Raw genomic sequence first — 19,957 nt, 5'->3', positions numbered from 1 at the left:
AGCCATAGTGTTTTGGAGGAACACTGAAGCAAGGAGAAAAGATAAATAGATATATCATGAAAAGAAACAATTATCTTCAGACATAACAATTACAATCAATTTAGACAAGTGACTAAACCTTTTAAAGTAGGTTTTCATACAACGAAGCAATTCTACTCATTATTAGTGACTTTCATTTGAAGAACAGCATTTCATTCCAGAATGATGTTTACTAAACTGAACAGAATGTAATCCCTGCTGTTCTGGGTTCAGTTGGTTGATTCTCAATGTTTGGAGGATCCAGGTACCTCAGTTCATCTGTTCTACATTCAGAAGCCAGAGTAGTCTGCTCTCCCAAAGACTTTGTACCTGTTATTAAAAAATGTCATCATGGCCACCAGTAACAACCAGATTTATTATAAGAACCAAGAGAAATCAGTTACATTTTGGATCTGCAAAGGGAAATTAAAAATATTTTTACTTAAAACATTATTAAGCAGTCACTAGAGCATGATTTTTAATGTTTTATGCTCAGCTTCTTAGTCTACAGATTAAACTTATCAATTTTTTTTCCTTATTTTGGAGCAAGCACACTAGTAAACTACTCTGTTCTTAAACTGTGTTTTCCATCTGCTTAGTTCAAATAGATGTGTGGATTCCTGTCTTGTTAGGCTCTATTAAGTTTGCACCAACATAGCATTTTAACCTCTAAACACAGGAAAAGAAACAAACAGGTGAAGATCAACAAACACTGCAGGAAGACGTTAAATTACTAATCAGATGGAAAGAATGTCTAAAAAGAGCATGCAGGAAAATGGAATGCCAACTGTTTAGCCACAAGCCTGGGAAGGTGAGAATCGATGGCTGCCTGCCAAGGAAACCTCAGGTCCTGTAAATGCAATGTGTTATTACAAATGGAAGCACTGGTATGGAGTACACACGTATATGCACACACTTCTAAATACACACAAGAATACAGACAGGCAACAGTCAACTTTGAAAAGAGAGCAAAAGTACCTATGGAAATCTTTCTATAAGAAGGTTATGAGATTTTCCTGGGTAGATACTCCCACATACTAGATTAGGTAGAAAAGTCTTTAGAGCCTGATAGAGTATAATGAATTAAAAAGTGGATCTCACAATTAGAAAGATGAAGGTCCAAGTTTTGCTTCTGTCACTAAATGTTTCAAGTATGCTAGTTGGGTGGGGAGGGGTGTAGAGAGTCCTTATTTCCAGGATGGTTATGGCAATTGAATGAAGACATTCAGAAAGGGTGTCCGTTATAGCTTCGCCTTTTCCTTGATGCCCAGCTTCAACATTACCCCATGTTTGTCTAAGAGCAGTAGCCTCATAGTACATTTATGGTAGCTTTTCTTTGTATATCAAATACTGTTCTGGGTTCTCCATCCACACACTCAAGTATTCCTAAAGTTTGCACCTCCAGTCCAGTGTTAAAAAGCTTCAAGTCCTTCACCACCTACAGTTCTTCATCTCTCTTTATCCAATACCCTCTCTCTTTCTTTCCATCAGTCTAGCCATCTCCTACTGACTTGTACTTTACCTCCTGAACACCATATTCAGCTCTTTTAGAATCCCTAACATATTTGCAAAAGTACACCAGAAGATATCTTATTGGTCAGGGAGTCATTTTTTTTAAAGATGTATACCTCCAGGCTATTATATTTTGAAGACTCCACACTTCTGTATTTCTGTAATTTGAAGGTTATTGTAACACAAACTCAAGTCCACTTGATTTGTTGCGAATATCAATTTGAGTAAACTATGTGTATGAAATACTAGGTTGAACCTCATTTGAACAACTAATGCAGACATAAAAAATGCATGGCAGGGGCCAGAAGTGTGATGTAGTGGTAGAGGGCTTGTCTAGCATGCATGAAGCCCTGGTTTAGATTCCTAGGTACCATATACACAGAAAACACAGAAAGTAATGCTGTGGCTCAAGTCACAGAGTGTTAGTCTTGAGAAAGCTCAAAGACAGTGCCAGGTCCTGAACTCAAGCCCCAGGACTGACAAATAAAGAAAAGAAAAGAAAAGAAAAAAGCATGGCAGGAACAGAAAACAAATCCTGTTAAGGTTGTGAGTACTAGTATGAGCAGGAAGAATGGGCAGAGAAGGAGAAAGAGGGAATCTGTGATCACATTATGTGCACATGAAATAGAACAATAAATTTCAGTGAAATTGGTTTGAGATGGGGATGAATGGGTCAAGGAGAGTGGATGGAAGGGTCACGGTACATTGTATGCAAATATAGGCATGGAAGAATTAAATTCTCTTGTACAACTAATGGTGCTAATTAAAAAAATTGCAGAAAAATATTTTCTGCAAACTAGACCATAGGGAGTACAAAAAAACTTTAAAATGCCTCTTTAATGATAAGCATTTTCACTTAGATTTTGTTAGAATAAAGTTGCCAATTTCTTTAATGATAGAATCTAGGTAGATTTCATTATTCTGAAAATGTATTTTCTATCCAGATTAATAATCACACATTGACCTAGGCTGTGGGCACAACTAGTAGCCCCATGGATAAAGTATAGCAGCTAAATAAACAAGATATTCTTAGATAGAAGTGATTTCAATGATAAAAATGGTAAGATGACTGAGGAGTCAGGAAGATTAGAGGGCACAGTCAGGGTAGTCTGAGATGAGAAGATGGCATTTGAGCTGAACTCTGAATAATAAAGTTGCATTCACAACAGAAGGGTCATTAGTGGAAAGATTATGAGGCCAAGTTAAGGGTACATACTCAATAAAGTCGGCTGAGAGTACATTGTAAAGAAATATTTCAGAAGTCAGGTCAAGTAGGACTTCATAAACAAGAGGAAGAAATTTTTGACTTATCCTTCTAGGAAAAGGATGATTTAAATGGTTGAAAGCTGTTTAGATGCTGCCTTGAAAATTAGTCCAAAGATAACCATAGTGAGGTAATTTAATATATTACTGTGAGATTTTAAGTCTTAGACTACATTACTTGTTCGGCATCATTCTTTTCTCCCTTTCCCCTTTATCTCCTACATAGTTCCACAATTACATTCACACATTATCTCTCTCTAATTATATGTATATGAAACTATATATTATATATTTTAAGTTTAAAGTCTGCAAATGAGTGAAAATCTGATATTTGCCCCTTTGAGCTTTGTTTATTTATCCCATTCACCAAGATCATTTCAAGTTTATCAATTTCCTTGTAAATGACATGATTTGGTATTTCATATGGCTGGGCTGATTAATATCTAAAGGCTAGTATAGATCATAGTTTAATCCATTTATCAGTCTTTGAACTCCTTAGCTGATCCAACAATTTGTTAATAGAGCTGCAACAAACATGGATATGCACATATCTTTTTAATATATTTAGTTTTAAACTCGATTAAATATATGACCAAAGTTGGTATTGTGGGGTTATAGGTAGATCTGTTTTCAGTTTTCTAAGGAGCCTCCATACTTATTTCTGTAGATGTGCAACTATTCTATCTTCCTACCAACAGTCTGTGAAGCCGCATCCTCACCAGCATTTGTTGCTTGATTTCTTAATAATAAGCAATCTGACTAGGGAAAGATTCTCCTCAAACTGTTCATTTGTATTACTTCTCTACAAAACTGTTCATTTGTCCATTTATTAATAGGGTTATTTTCTTTTTGCTGTTTAATTTTATTAGCTCTTTGTGTATTTGGAATATTAACTCCTTATCCATTGAATAGTTGATAAAGATTTTATTCGTTCTGTATGTTCTCTTGGTTCTAGTAATTGTTTTTGTTTTTTAGTGTTTTTCTTTCCTAGTTCTTTATTTCTTAAAAAGTACACACACATACACACACACACACACACACACTTGCATACACACACTTATATTTGAATATAGTTATAAATTGAAGTTTAGAATGAATGTAACTACCTCCAAAGAGAATCATCATTTTATTATACTGTAAGGCCTGAAGGGGTATGAACAACTGAGAATCAACCGACTTCCCATCTAGGACAACAGGCCTGCCCACTACTTCTCAATTGTTCAGGCAATTGAAAATCCTTCTAAAATTGATGTAAGTACCTATGTATTCCAACATTTACCCTCTCAAGGAGGGAAATAGTTTAGGATATCTGGTCATTGTTGAGTTTCTCATTAGGATTTCCAGTGTTACGTATTTTATCGGGGGAATAGTGGAGGTATTTTAACTCAAAGCCTTGAGTTTGGGTAGTAAGTACTTTATCCCTAGATCATTTTGGTTCAAATGTTTCTTAAAATAGAATTTCAAGGGCCGGGAGTTTGGCCTAGTGGTAGAGTACTTGCCTAAGATCCATGAAGACCCAGGTTCAATTCCTAGGTACCACATACATAGAAAAAAACTGAAAGTGGTTCAGTGGCTCAAGTGATAGAGCTCTAGCCATGAGAAAGCTCAAGGACAGTGCTCAGGCCCAGAGTTCAAGGCCCAGGACTGGCAATAAAATAAAATAAAATAGATTCAAGCTTCTGCCCAGGCTAGCTTCAGATTTTCATCCTTGTAATTTTGCCTCCTTTATAGCTAGAACAGAGTGTCATTAACTTTTTGCCAGGCTAGTTTCAAACTATGATCCTTCTATTTCTACTTCCCAAGTTGTTGAAACAAACCACCACATCTAGCCCCAGTTCCAAATTTTTCTTTTCTTTCCTTTTTCTATTTTTTTTCTTTCCTTTTCTTTTGTTTGTGGGTCATGGGCTTAAACTCGGGGCCTGGGAGCTGTCCCCGAGCTTTTCAGCTCAAGGCTACCACTCTACCCCTGAGCCACAGCCCCATTTCCCTTTTGCTAGTGATAAATTGGAGATGAGAGTCTCACGTTGTTTACTGAGTGGGCTGGCTTTGAGCCATGATCCTCAGATCTCAGCCTCCTGAGTAGGATTACAGGCATGAGCCACCTTGCCCAGCTCCAGTTCCAAATTTTTGAGTCTTTTTTTTTTTTGAGACAAGGTTTCACTATGTATCCCAGACTATAATTGAACTCACAATTCTCCTGCCTCTGTATGTACCACCATGATCAGCTGGATTCAGAGGTTTCACTTCAGGCTCCATCTTGCACAGGTTAACCTTTCCATTTTGTTTTTCAGTTTCTATTTCACCTCTATTTTAGACAGAATATCTCGTCATTGCCTTACTAATGCATTATGGCTTTTCTTATGATATCAAGAAGAAGATCAAAGATCAAAGACCCGAAACTGCAGAACATATGAATGAAAATGAGGATGAAAAAATGAAGCCTAGGTCCAAGTAGTGGAGTACCTTGTCTTGAGCAAAAAAGCTTAGGGACAGTGCCCAGGCCCTGATTTCAAATCCCAGGACTTATACCAAAGCAGCAACAACAACAGAAAATGAGGAAGAGAAGCCATCAAAAGTGACAAGGAAGCAGCTAGGGATATTTGAAGTCTCCAAGATGTGTTGATGCTGCTGAAGATAAGCAAGTATTTCAAAATGAAAGATAGTCAACTTTGTGAAATCTTCTTTTGAGATTGAGCAAATGAGAAAAAATAATGGTAAAGAAATAAAACAACAATGAATCTATTGGTTTGGGCAAAGTAAAATGTGTGAAAAATACACTTTTCAGCGGCAGGGTAAAAAGAACCTTCATGGAATTAAACTATAATTGTGAGGTTGTAAGTTCTTTTTACATAAATATTCAGAGAACTAGTTTGATGTCCATGAGGATAGTATAGAGATGATTCTTCCATTGACATGGGAAACTGAGGCTGGAGATATATCTCAAGTGGAAAAGACCCAGTCAGCCATGAGCAAGGCTGATATTCTGTTCTATTCTATTCAACTCTGTACTAGAACTGAATTTCTTGAAAACCAAAGCTAGTTCATCTTTGCATGTTACTTATCAGCTGTGCTCTTCTTCCTTGTATTTTGCTCTCAATTGTAGCATTGCAGTATTTCAGTTACACTTGAAATCTTTGAAAAGATTGGTAAAATAGGAACTATAGCTCAGATTGACTTTTCTTGTTAAACATTGCAGTTTGTATCCAAAACTTATGGTAGAACTTCTCTAATCAAATTTTGGCAGACAAGCTTAAGGAATTATATATCCTATTTCTCGTTTCCAGTTTTGATGGTTTCTTAACTTAAGACTGCATAACAGGCTTCAGTGAAGTTGCTGCTTAATTAATTAGGGAGAAGAAAAAAATAAAATTTTAAACAGAGAATTGTAGATTACAGAATCAGCTGTTCAGCAATAACACGGGCTAATTTGACAACTGAAGGGTCAGTACCTGCAAAAGTAAGGACACTGCTTACAAGCATTAGCATCCAACTAGTAACAATGTGCACGCCAGGATAATGAACTTAAAACAATACTAATTAACAGGCTAAGACAAAGGATTAAAATTAAAAATGAATGGTGCAGTGCTTTCCGCTTGCTTGTAAAACAGCACTAAGCCAACTTAATCCATTTTAATTCATTGTGAAACCTGCAGTGCAAATGAGATGGATTCAAGGGTCAGGTTCAGCTCCTGAGAAAGTGCGATACATTCACCTGTGACAATCCTTTCTGGAATGATAAAGTAAAGGAAGTCTCTTAAGAACTCTGAGTGACTCCATGAGGTCCCCAGAGATCAGGTGTCAAAGTTGTCTATCAGATGCCTGAAAAGAAAAAAGGGAAGCATTACTCAATGCTATTGTGAGACAGTTGTCATTGACTGATCAGGCCTTTGAAGCACGCTTTCACAGTCAATGAAACCACCTGAATAGATGAAAGCCAGACAGCTTCTCACAAACAAGAGTCTATGGAATATTCATTGTGCATCTGGGAGGGAAAGATTAATGTATTAGAAATTAAAATGGGACCAGAATGTATGATCTTGCTCTAACACTTGGCCAGACCTGTGTCACCTACTGCTAGTGCCTGAAGTCGACAGACAATTCTGCCAAGGTAACTGAGAATCATTAAGCATCCTGCTATTGTGCATGGTGAATAATAAAACTTTCCCCTTTTCTTTTGCCTGGAGCTGACAATGAATAATTCTGGAGCTATTTGCAATGTTAACAGCACCTATCTTGCCCATCCATTCCTTTACGATAAGGATGGAAATATGCATTTCAACAGTCTGTAGAGATACTGATTCACAGGCATTTCAAAGGACACCTGTCACTCAAATGAAGGACCTGTCAATCTTCAGTGTATGATGTTGCCAAGAAAATGGCCAAAAAGATTATCTTCATTTTATTTCCCACCCCTTTTTTTCCCTCCAGATTAAAACACTGTTAAATTTTCTGTAGACTGACAAGTGATTTACACTGGCAACTGTAATATGTTTAAGACCAGGAAAAAGAGCTATTCTCTTAGACAGGCACATTCTTCTAAGGTTTACAACTGTACCAAATATACTATCACAAATGTGATCTAGACCACACAGAATGACATTATGCTGGATAGTAGGAGCATTTCATCTGTTTGCTGACATAAAGGTGACATTGATAGAGCTGTATTTTTGACATCAGTTCTGAGAGTAAATTTACTTTTAGGAAATTACATGTAGATGGGAGTTCTTTCAGTGCAACCAGATTGTGTTGGACAGCTTCATTAAAATTATGTGTGAACACCTGAAGATGATTCTTCGTCATTGTACCATGCAATGTGTCATGCAGATCAGAGCAGTTTTCATGACCAACTGAAATTCACATCACATAGACTCAAGGTTAGCATACAGCTTTCAAAGGGATTCCAGGTGTATTTTTTTCCAAATTATTCATTTATTTGGGTATTCATGGGATTTGGAGTTTAAACTTAGAGCTTCATGCTTGGGAAGCAAATACTCAGCCATATATCCTTCCAACCCCGTGTTTTCATAGCTATTGTTAAGGTCCTGCCAGACCACACCCCCACCTGTCTTAGACTTTAAGTAGTTGTAGGGATGACCTCAGCCCTTGAGCCAAGCTTCCCCACACTGAGATGGAATATCACAGACTTTTTTGTCCTCGCTGGTCTAGAACCGTGATCCTTCCTATCTCAGTCTTCCATGTAATTTAGGATGACAGGTATGTATCATTGTATCAAGACATGGATTGAGACGGGGGATTCCCAAGCTATTTTGCCCAGGCATGCTGCAAAGTGTGATTCTCCCATTCTCAACCTCCCAAGTAGCTGGAGTTAACAGCCTTTAGCTCTTTGAGAAGACTCCATGGACTTTAATTGCTTTAGTGAGGAAGTTATTCTTTTTTATTTACATTTAAATTAGTAACTAAATCACAAGTCAGTAAACTTCAAAAATATCTACCCCTGTCAAATATCATCCAAATTTCTCTTCCTGTCAGAGTTCCCATGGGTCTTGTCTATTTTTTTCTGAGAATGGCAGAGCTTTGGAAAATAAAGAATTGAGGCCTAGGAAATTCTTGAAAGATGTTTGGTGTTTTATGTATAAAAGGCATACATATGATACATTAAAAAGCTGAGCTGTGGAACTCTCCAGCTTTTTGATAGTGACTGCTCCCTCTGGTACCAAGAAGTACTCTGAAATGCATTAGAACAAATTTCATTGCTTGGTAATAGATGATAGGTAGATAAATCACTTAAGGTTGCAAAGAAGCTAAATGTGATAAAACTTGGGACTCTCAAACTCATAGGGGTATGATAAAACTGAAAAAAAAAACAACCCAACAGTTCAATACAATCACCAACACAATTGAACACATTAAAATTATCCTACCATTGTGCACTCTCTCCTCACAGGTGGGAGGGTAGTTACTAAATGACATTTACTAAAAGGAAGAGAAGGAGAAAAAAAGATGGCAAGGATGTGGATAAACTGAGACTATGGAAAACTTGGTGAGAAGGTAATATGTTGCTGACATCATAGAAAACAGTACGGAAGCTCCTAAAAAAATTGAGTTACTAAATGACTCAGCAATCTCAATATAGTTTTTCAACCAAGAGAATTGAACTCATTGTGTTGAAGAGGGAGTACTGCTTATATCTATTGCAGTTTTGCTTACTATATTCAAGATCCAAAACCACCCTCCATGAATGGATAAGAAATGTAAATATACACATAAGAAAATATTGTTTGTTCTTTGAAAGGAAGGAAATTCTTCAACCTTCAAATAACCATGGTAGAGTTTGAAGATATTATGTCAAGTAGAATAAGCCAGTGAGAAAAGAAAATTATGACATAATTCCATTTTTAAGTAATAAAATCCATAGTATCAAAATCTGTTGCTATGGGATAGAGGGAGATTAAAAGGCTGTTAGCAAGTAGCATAATGTTACAGATATACAGAGAAATAAATTGTAAATATTTACTGCATAGTATTGTACAAATAGCCAACAGTAATCCATTATATAGTTGAAGATTAAGATAATTATATATATTGATACAATAAAATCCAAGCAAAAATAAAATACTGTACACATATGAATACAGCCACCATTATATCAAAATATAGCATTATTTATATATCTTATTACAAAACTACAAATACTTCTTTATTATTAGTTTCTGATCAGCCTTGCATTTCAAATGAACTAAATTTTTATGTTATTTTTTCCCTTTATTCTCTAGCCCAAAGAAGTAGTTGCACATAATAGGGGTGAAGCAAAACTAATAACTTATTTGTGTCAGGTTCAGAAGCTACTACTCTTCTAACCGCAACTGTCAGTTACAACTTCCACAAGTCTTCACTTAGCAAAAAATCAATGGTCTACAGCAATTCCACTACTTGGCATTTACCAAAAGGTCCAGAAACAAGGACATACTAAAGCCACTAACACAATGATATTCATTGCAGCACTATTTACCATGGCAAAGATATGGAACCAGCCCAGACCCCCTCAATTGATGAGTAGATTAAGAAGATGTAGTATTTATACACAATGGAATTCCATGCTGCCATGATAAAGAATGACATCACTCCATTTGTAAGGAAATGGAAATACTTGACAAAAATTATACTAAGTAAGCCAGACCCAAAATAGTATAGGCTCAATGGTTTTCCTCATTTGTAATAATTAGTACACATCTAGGACTCTCTTAGCAGATGATTACAATAGCTCAAAACCTAGATACATAGGTAATATAGGATGAGATAAATATAGGATATAGAAACAAGAACTTTTTCTTGTGTGATTGCTGTTCTTAATGTACTGTTATTTCTTTTCTCTTTTTTTGCCCTTTGCTTAATCCCATTTTGTTACTGTATCTGACTTTTTTACCTGGTACACTGTATATACTTTTATTTGTTTATTTGAAATAGGAAAGGGGAGGGAGGAAACAAGATGATTGGGAGGGGGTGGGAGGAGAGAAATGGGGACAAAACCATAAGAAGGGGAATCAGTGTGTGAGAAGTAATGCACCTACTATCTGGCGAATGTAAGTGTAAACCTCTATACCTTACGCTGACAATAAAAAATAAAAACAAATCAATGGTCTAACACAAAACCTTCTTAGCTTATTGCTTGCCAAGTGTGTTTGGTACATGGTAGCATCAGACTCATTCTGAATCACACAGAAGGAAGGGGAATCAAGGAGGGAGAGAGGGATGAAGGTTAAGGAAGGAGGGGGAAAGAAGAAAGAAAAGATAAGGAAAGGAAAGAAGGAAGGAAAACACAAATATAGCATCATCTCTAGTTTATATCCAAGGGATACTTCTGTATAAATATGTTTCATACATAGCCAGAGACTTGCAATGTTCCAAAATCATTGGAATGTTCTTGTTTTATTTCCCTTGCTGTACTCTTTAGCTCTGAAATATTAGCCTTTAATCCTGTTTGTTTTCAGCTGTAATGATTTCCAACTCATAGACCATCTAATTCACTAGAGAATCCATTTGAAATTCCCACTTTTTTCAGTGACTGGAAGCAATAAATAGCATGGAAACAAAGGATACTAAGAAGACTAGACACATGGCAGATATTCCTTGCCAAATGAAATTGGTTCATGAATAAAAAGCAATATAAGAATAAAAAGAATAAAAAGCAATATAACTTTAACAAAAGGCTTTTGTGAACTCTGCATTTTAAAACAGATTAAATTCTCAGCTTGTATGTTTGTTTTCAGTATCACTCATAGGGAGCAAATATCTTGCATTCCCCAAAATACTTCTTTCAGGTATTTTTCCTCTATTTTTTTTCAATTTTTACTTTAAGGGAAATGCTTGCTTGAAGTGATTTCATTTAAAATAGTGTAACTTAAAATTTTAAAGCATGAAGTACTAGGATGACATGTGGAATCCCTTAAGAGATTGTGGAAAGATTTTCCTTCCCAAATGAGCTGAATGTTTGCTTAGAATAATGAAATTGTTTTTTGAAGAGATAGTAATCATCATGATCTAAGGCATAGATAAAAGTGTTGTCTAGGTGAAAGATTTGAAGTCATAATTTGGAGACTTAGAAAAACATTGGTCTAATGAAAATACCAGTTGTGGTAATGTGAATATACAAAAAATAATCGACCTTCATTCTGTTCTATGACCAGGTTTTTACAAAAATTGTTAAACAAAATTAGTCATTCAAAAACAAATTCAACAATGCATTCACAATTGGTAGGTACTAAAGCAAGTAAGCAACTCGCAACTGTGACTCATGGCTACCACAGTCCTAATATACATTTGTTTCTTCTTCAGATTGTGAGCACTGAATGTAGGCTTGTGATTCAATCATAGTTATTCACTAGTGTGCTACAATATATCTAGAACACAACAAACATTTCCTGGTGTGAATAAATAAGTGTGTAGGTAAAATTTAAGTGACAAAACTGCTGAAGTCACCAGCTTATCTTCAAGAAACTTCTGAGGATACAGTTGATGAAAATGTGGTGGGACTAGGGCTAGGAGTTTGGCCTAGTGGTAGAGTGCTTGCCTAGCAGGCACTAAGACCTGGGTTTGATTCCACAGTACCATATACATAGAAAAAAAGCTGGAAGTGCTGGTGCTGTGGCTCAAGTGCCTTGAGAAAGCCCAAGGACAAGCTCCAAGGCTGGCAAAAAAAGTGCTGGGATTCAGAAAAGTAGGACATGAGAGCTCCCGACAGCCCAAACACTCATAAATAATTTTATACTGAAGGGGTAATTAAAAGTGATAGAAAATAATGTGATAATAATTTCAGAAAATGTTTACTATCAATAAAACTTATAACGCAAAAAAATCTGCCCTTACATGTTTGCATTTTAAGACAAGAAAGCAAGAAAAAATTAAATAAAAACATGACTGTGAAAGGACTGTCTAATGGGAGAATCAGCAGAGAGGGGAAAGGGAAACAAGAGAGAATAAGGGGCAAAGAGGATTGAAGGATGTTACACATATATGGCAATTGATCAGTTAATTGATTAACATATGAATATAATCTAGTGAAACCCAAAGTGAGAAAGGAAGGATAGGAGACTTGAAAAGTATCTATTTCTAGTAATACTTCCTGTCTTTAAGTATATTCTTACTTTCAATCTCTCTACCTTATGATGTACATGTGGGTACATCAACTGCAACAAGTGTACCCTGAAAAACACATTTACCTCTATTTTCCTATTTGTTTTTTTTCTATTGACCCATTATGAACACAAGTGATTTACTTGCTTGGAATGTCCAATTCCCTTCCAATACTCAGTTATCTCCTGCTATTAGTGGTACCCTCATGTTATCCCATATTTTGCCTCTTGGTGACAGTCTTATAGCTTAAGAGTTTTCTTTTTGTTTCTTTCCTTCTCTCTCTCTCTCTTCTTCTCTCTCTCTCTCTCTCTCTCTCTCTCTCTCTCTCTCTCTCTCTCTCTCTCTCTCTCTCTCTCGCTCTCTCTCTCTCGCTCTCTCTCTCTCGCTCTCTCTCTCTCCCTCCCTCCACACACACACACACACACACACACACACACACACACACACACACACACACACACACAGTCTTATGGCTTGAATTCAAGGCCTACGCATTGTCTTCATGCTTCTTTGTGCTCAAGATTAGCGGTCTGCCAGATGAACTACAGCACCATTTGTACCTTTTTTTATTAAAGAGTTTATTAATGTTGATTTTTACATCATATTTTAAATGACAAGTTTAACAAACAAGTGTTCAAGGAGGGAATCTCTATTTACAATCACTGGGACTTAGTATTTAGAACTTAATCAAAATTAGGCTAAGGGTTTGTATGTCATGGAAACATATTAATTTATGAAGTAAAATATTTTGTCTATAGAGTCATAGGTTTTTATGTCTATATAGTTATGTTTATATTTCCATTACCATGTCCATAGCTTTGGGTATGCAGTTATTGAGTCCTCGCTCTTGTACTCTTTGAATTTAATAGCCACATATTAAGGATACCATGTGCCTTTTGATCCTTAGGTCTTGACTTGCTTCACTCAACATGATTCGCTCTAGATTTATCCACTTCCCTGTGAATGCCATTATTTTATCTTGTCTGTTGGCTATGTAGAATTCCATTGTGTATATATACCACATTTTCTGTATCCATTCATCTGCAGTAGGGCATCTGGATTGTTTCCATCGCCTGGCTATTGTGAATAGTGCAGAGATGAACATAGCTGAGCAGGTGTCCTTGTAATATCTTGGGTCGTGATGTTTAGGATAGATGCCCAGAAGTGGTATGGCGGGATCGTAGGGAAGGTCTATTTTCAGTTCTTTAAGAAATCTCCAGAGTGGCTGAACTAGTCTGCATTCCCACCAGCAGTGTAGTAGGCTTCCTTTTTCTCCACAACCCTGCCAGCAACTGTCATTGTCTGAGTTCAAAATCTTGGCCATTCTTGTTGGGGTAAGGTGGTATCTTAGGGTTGTTTTTATTTGCATTTCCTTTATGACCATAGATGATGAACATTTTGTCATATGCTTTTCTCCCATTTTAATCTCTTCTTCTGATAGGTCTCTCTTTAGCATTTGTAGCTTTTTGGAGTAGTTTATAATTTCAGGGACTTTCCTTCCTGGGCTGGCTTTGAAGTGTGAGCCTGATATCAATGTCCTGACTAGCTAGTGTTACAAGCATGAGCCACTGACATCGCTTATTATTTTTTTTAAAGAACAGATTACTCAGCTACTTTTAATAAATACTTTAGCTTACTGCCCTTTTGTTCCCCCTATAGAACATAGCTAGTTGATAAGAGGACTCATTGTTTTGTCTAATCATAAATATTTACTTTATTAATAAATTAATATGTAGATTCTGTTGTAACCTACTTCAACTTCCTTCACAATAATGGTCAAATAAATACAACACTCTAAGAACTTCTTTGTAGAAATACGTAAAGATCATTAAAAAAAAAAAGAAGAGGAAGAAATGCTCTATCCATTTCCATAAAACACATCTTATTGAGGCATCACTATTGGTCCACTACTCACTGGTCATGCAAGCCTCATTTCCAGAGACTATGGGATGCTTTACAGCTTCCAGTAACAGTAGGCTCATTCCCATAGAAAAACAGATTTCCCAAGACAAGCTTATTTTTTATACACCCACAGGGAGGACAAATAGGACTGACCAAGTGCTGGTTTATTTCAAATATTTTCCAGATTATTCAATGCAAATTCCTTTACTACAATATTCCATTGTCATTTTTAAGTGAACTTGGCAAAGTTAGGGGCTCTGACTCATGAATGTTCACTTTCTTTCTAGATGAAGTAGGCAGTCACAGGCAAAAATGCCCAGTGACTCAAAGTTTCTATGAGCATGTTCAAGTTTTATTTTTCCCTTTTAGAAATCATTTTGAGTACAAGTGGGAGAAATAATAATGCGAATGTGTCCTTCCTGTCATTCCTGTGCAAACAGTACACTCTTCTGGACTTGTCTTTTCAGAAATACTTCCATTTTTCTAGATTCTCTAGTCTATTCCTTTATCAAAGTAAAATAATTAACTCTTCCTGTGCATTTGCTTTTAGAAGGTTAACAATAACTCAAATTAAACAGAATAAATATCATCAAAATTAAAGAAAATTAGATAAATAAATCCACTGCAAACATTTTGAGAGCTCAAACTGTCCTTTGGTGGAACAGTATTGTATTAGGATAAATCTAATCTACTTAGTGTCATCAGAAGCTCAGAAAATCCTTAAACTTTATCACCAGACATCTTACTCTGCTTACTAGAGTAAATAGATCAAAGGAGTAGATCTCACTTTATCTTTTTGGCACAAGAGCTTAGTTTGTCCAATAAATGTTTTAAAAAGGAAGATTGTGATGTCCAACTCCTCAGAAAGTAAACATTTATGCCTGTGGCTTCTTGAATAATGATTATTTCCTTCAAATTATATAATTTCCACAAGAATAAATTCTTTTAACCTCCTGCTACAGACTGGATGCCTGTTTCCCTGGCCTCACCCAATTCATAATTGAAATAGAACTCCTAACATGACAGGAGGCCCTTGGAAACTGTCTCAGTTACTGAGCAGAGTTTTCATGTATGGGGTTACTGTCCTTAAACCCCAGAGCTCCCTTGTTCCTTATGGAGCATGAAGACCTAATGAGAAAGGATGGCTGTTTATGAGACAGTAAGTGGGCCCTCACCAGATACCTACTTTGTTGGTGGGAGAAAATCCAGTACTGTTGTGGAGACCAAAATGGATTAAGATCCATGTTTTAGATGTGCAACAATTTAGATTACTTGAATTTTGACCTTGTATTCTGACTCAGATATTCTTTTTATAATAAAAAAAGACAATCTCCTCCCACTGTTATGGTTCAGAAATCAGAGTTTTTTTTTTTTCAAGTCCTGGAGCTTGAACTCAGGGCCTGAGCACTGTCTGTGGGATTTTTTTTCTCAAGGCTAGCTCTCTGCCACTTGAGCCAAAGCACCATTTCTAGCTTTTTCTATATATATGGTACCAAGGAATTGAACCTGAGTCTTCGTGTATGCTAGGCAAGCATTACACCACTAGGCCAAACTCCCATCCCAGGTTTTTTTTTTTTTTTTAATATGGAATTTTTAGGTGCAAAGCTTAAAAATCAAGGTGAGGAAGACAAAGGTGATCCTAAAAAGTAGTGTATTTGGACAAAGTATGAGGGAAGACACTGAAACGAATAGCATAATGTATTTATAAAAATGAATCTTGGCTAGGAACAGTGTTATTCCACAAAAAGAGAAACAATATCACTTATTAAGCAATAACTAGTAATTTCTTCTTGTTTTTAGAAAATGTTGTTGTTTTCAGATGTTGCCATGATCTGTTTATCTTCATTCACACTTGTTGGAGATTCAACTGTTTCCCCAAAGTAATTGTTCCCTTTTATGAAGAAGTGCTGCCATTACAGCACCACTCTCTTCTGGATGAAAATGTCTTGTTAATGACTAAACAAACACTGCCCTATCCTCTTCTCCCAGGAACACAAGAAACTGGCTTTTGTCATGGTTGTTGTTTTTGTGTGATGGACTTCTCCCTTCATATGCTGGAATCTCAGAAGAATGCTCTTCTTTTCTACCAGTCACAGACTTTGTTTATTCTCTCAGCCACTTCCTTCCAGTCCTAAGCTGCCTTCCTTGCTAGAAGCCAACTACCTTCACAATGTTTTCTAGTGCTACTAGAGTTCTAGATCCCCTCGCAACAACCTAAACATCTAGGTTATTTCAGAAGAAAGCAGGTACAAACAGACTATGATAGTTAAGAAAATTACTACGGAGACCTGAACCAAGATCCTCACATCTCAGCCTCATGAGTAGTTAGGATTACAGGCATGAGCCACCAGGCAGGACTCGTCATATTATTCTAAGTGACAGAGTTCACCTTTTCTTTTAAAATAGGTGAACACTATTATATTTGCATAAGTACACATATGCAATTTCAATTCATCCTTCAGCTGATGATCAGTTACATTATTTCCATTTTCCAATTGTGAGTATTACAATAAACATGGAAGTTTAGTTGTCTCTTTGGCAGACTGATGTCATTTCCTTGGATATATACTTACTAGTAACTTTATCGAATCTTTTTTTATATTGAAGATTTTTTATTGTGATTAATAGAAGGGTTACATTATAGTCACCAAATAAAAGGTGCGTTACTTCACAAACATTGTTGCTCTTTCTTACGACATGGTCCTCATTACCCTCCCCCCAACCCTGCCCCTCATCTTGTTCGCCCCCCTTCCCTATTTTATTTCAAATAACCAAATAAACATAAGATAAAAATAAGATAACAAGGTAACATACTGTAACAATATGAGATAATCAAGGGACAGCAAAAGAGATGAGATAACGTAGTACATTAAGGACAACAATCAGTCATTATATGGCTTTTGTTTTTATACTGGAGGTCCTTTTATTTAGCATCATACTATATGGCATCATTAATGTACTTGGTTTTCTCTCATCTTTTTTGGTTATCTCATATTGTTACAGTATTTCACCTTGTTATCCAATATATTGTACATATGCATATTTGGTTATTTGAAATAGGATAGGGAAAGGGGGGAAAACACGATGAGGGGCAGGGGTGGGGGGGGAAATGGGGACCAAGACATGAGAAAGGGTATCAATGTTTGTGAAGTAATACACCTTCTATCTGGTGAATATAATGTAACCCTTCTATTAATTACAATAAAAATATATGAAAAAAATAAATCAATAAAATGTATCCTTTCAGAAAAGTAAAACAAAATGCTAAAATTAACTTTGTAGATGAAGAAAAATAGTTAAAAATTCCAAGATACTGTCAGTAATCTTAGAAGGGAAATTTTTCTATGCGCTAAAAGTACATTTAACACCCACAGTTAGCATACTTCTTAGTGAAAGATCACTTAAGAGTAGAGAAAACTAAGGATGTCAGATCTTACCAATTCTATTTAACATTTTATTGGAGTTCCAAGCTTAGGAGAATTATCAGGAAATGCAATATACAGAATTAGCCATATTAAATCTGCTATACTGATTAATTTATCAGGATTGTCCAATGTAAATATAAATACAAAAAGATAATTCTAAACACAAACAAAAGCAATTAGAATATGAAAGAAAGAACTGGAACATAAAATGTTAAAAATATTCCTTTAAAACTCATAACATTCGGTTTTTCTTTAGAAGTATTTTTTGGCTTACCTCAAAAGTATAAAAGATTAGGAAAAAATTTCTACCTTCCTTCCTTTTTTTGCTAGTCCTGGGACTTGAACTCAGTACCTGGGCACTGACCTTGGGCTTTCTCAAAGCTAGGTCTCTACCACTTGAGCCTCAGCATCACTTCCTGCTTTTTCTGTGGATGTGGTATCAAGGAATTGAACCCAGAGCTTTGCACATGCTAGGTAAGCACTCTATCATTAGGCCACACTCCCAACACCTAGGAACAAATTTCACAGATGATATGTAAAAGAATGAAGTTAATAACATAAAGTGATAAAAATAATAAAATATAATGATCCTAAATATTGAGAGCTCAACATTGTTGACTAATCTGTAGATCACAAGTAATTCAAATCAATACCTACTATAGTTTCTTGACAGAAATTTTCATGGTGATTTAAAATCTTTATATGTAAATGGAAACAGCCAAGAATTTAAACCTTAGGCTTCAGAAACTCTTCATAGCAGCTTCAAGCTGTCAAAGTCTAGCATTGTCTGACTGCAGCTCTGAGCATGTGTCAATCCTTTGTAGAGACAGGTAAATCTTGTTGTGTTCACCTGGTATGGAATAATCCTGATTCATAGTCAGAGTTGGAGCTATGTTACTGCCTCACTGCATTTACAGTTACCAGGATGGAATGTTCATTTGACATTTAAAATGTATTCTTCAGAATAGTGAGAGTAGGGATACTAAATGGTGAAAAGTTTCAAGTGCATCTGCTAGCACTCCAGCAAATATAGTGTGCTCTAGAAATTTTTTTAGAAAGTAATCAAATATGGTAAACTAGAGCCTCTAGAGCAATTAGAAGGATGCCGGGAGGACTCAGAGAAGGCCACTTCTTGATTTTTAGGACAAGGAATAGAAGACCTACAGAAAGCGACTGCTGATGATCACAGTGGAGTTAAACTTAACAGTTTTCTAAAGGATGCACAGAAGCTTCAATCCTGTGCAGTGCTGCCCTCAAAGCTATGTTTTCTCCTACATCTTTCTCTTTCCAAGTTTTGAATAGTATCTTCCATTGCTGGAGTTTGTAGATAGAACCCTTTGATACCTACAGGAGTAATTAGAAGCTCTGAAGCTTCCTATAAGTAAAGAGAGAAGAGAGAGACTGCCACTAAGACATGCAAACTGCAAAAACTTTTGTTCAACAAGTATTCATTGAGTACATATTAACTTTATGCAATGCATTATAGTAAGCTATGAATTTTATGCACACACAAATCACCTCCTGTCATCAAGAAAATTGCAACTTAGACAAATGAATTACACCCAAGTATTTTACTTCATTATCATCTTCATACTAGCTAAGTATGAAGTTAATAATATAAATACAGTAATGAAATCAAGCATGCATTTATGGAAGCCTATATTTTATAATGTTCTATCAATTGCCTAATAGTTTAAATCAGTAGTCCTTCTAATGTCTGCATTTTTCATTAAGTGAAAAAGGGGCCCCTGTTTAAAAATATAACCCATTGTAAGTTAAACATACTTCCTAAGCTATTCAACTCATTGTTGATGAATTTGTGGATAAATTGGTTCTATATGCCAGATATTGTAGCTATACATTTTGAGGAACTTCCTCTTCCCAATTTTGTAAGAGTTTAACTCATGCCAGGTGTTAGGTCCGACTGGAAGAAATGACTTCTTCCCTTGGCTCTCTCCCACTGCACCCTGGAAATCCCCACCCAGCACCTGTAACCCTAGAGGCCTAGAGCAGTGGGAGGTCCCCAATGAGGTATTTTCCTATCCTCTGAGATCACATCCCTTTCCCCTGTGTCTATACCCCTCCCCCTATATAATCTCTCACGTCCCTCCCTAAGCTCTCTTGCTTGCCTGGACTCCATCTTGGGTGGCAGGAGTCTGCTCTTTCCTCACGTAAGAAAGCCTCTTCTGAACTGCGTGGAGTTTCTTTTCCGGCGGACTTTACACCAGGGTTATGGACCCAGATGA

Source organism: Megascapheus bottae, chromosome 12 (genome assembly GCF_031878675.1).
Source record: "Megascapheus bottae isolate mThoBot1 chromosome 12, mThoBot2.hap1, whole genome shotgun sequence".
Taxonomy (NCBI): domain Eukaryota; kingdom Metazoa; phylum Chordata; class Mammalia; order Rodentia; family Geomyidae; genus Megascapheus; species Megascapheus bottae.
The sequence above is the reverse complement of the archived record's forward strand: the minus strand, read 5'-3'. Positions refer to the sequence as shown.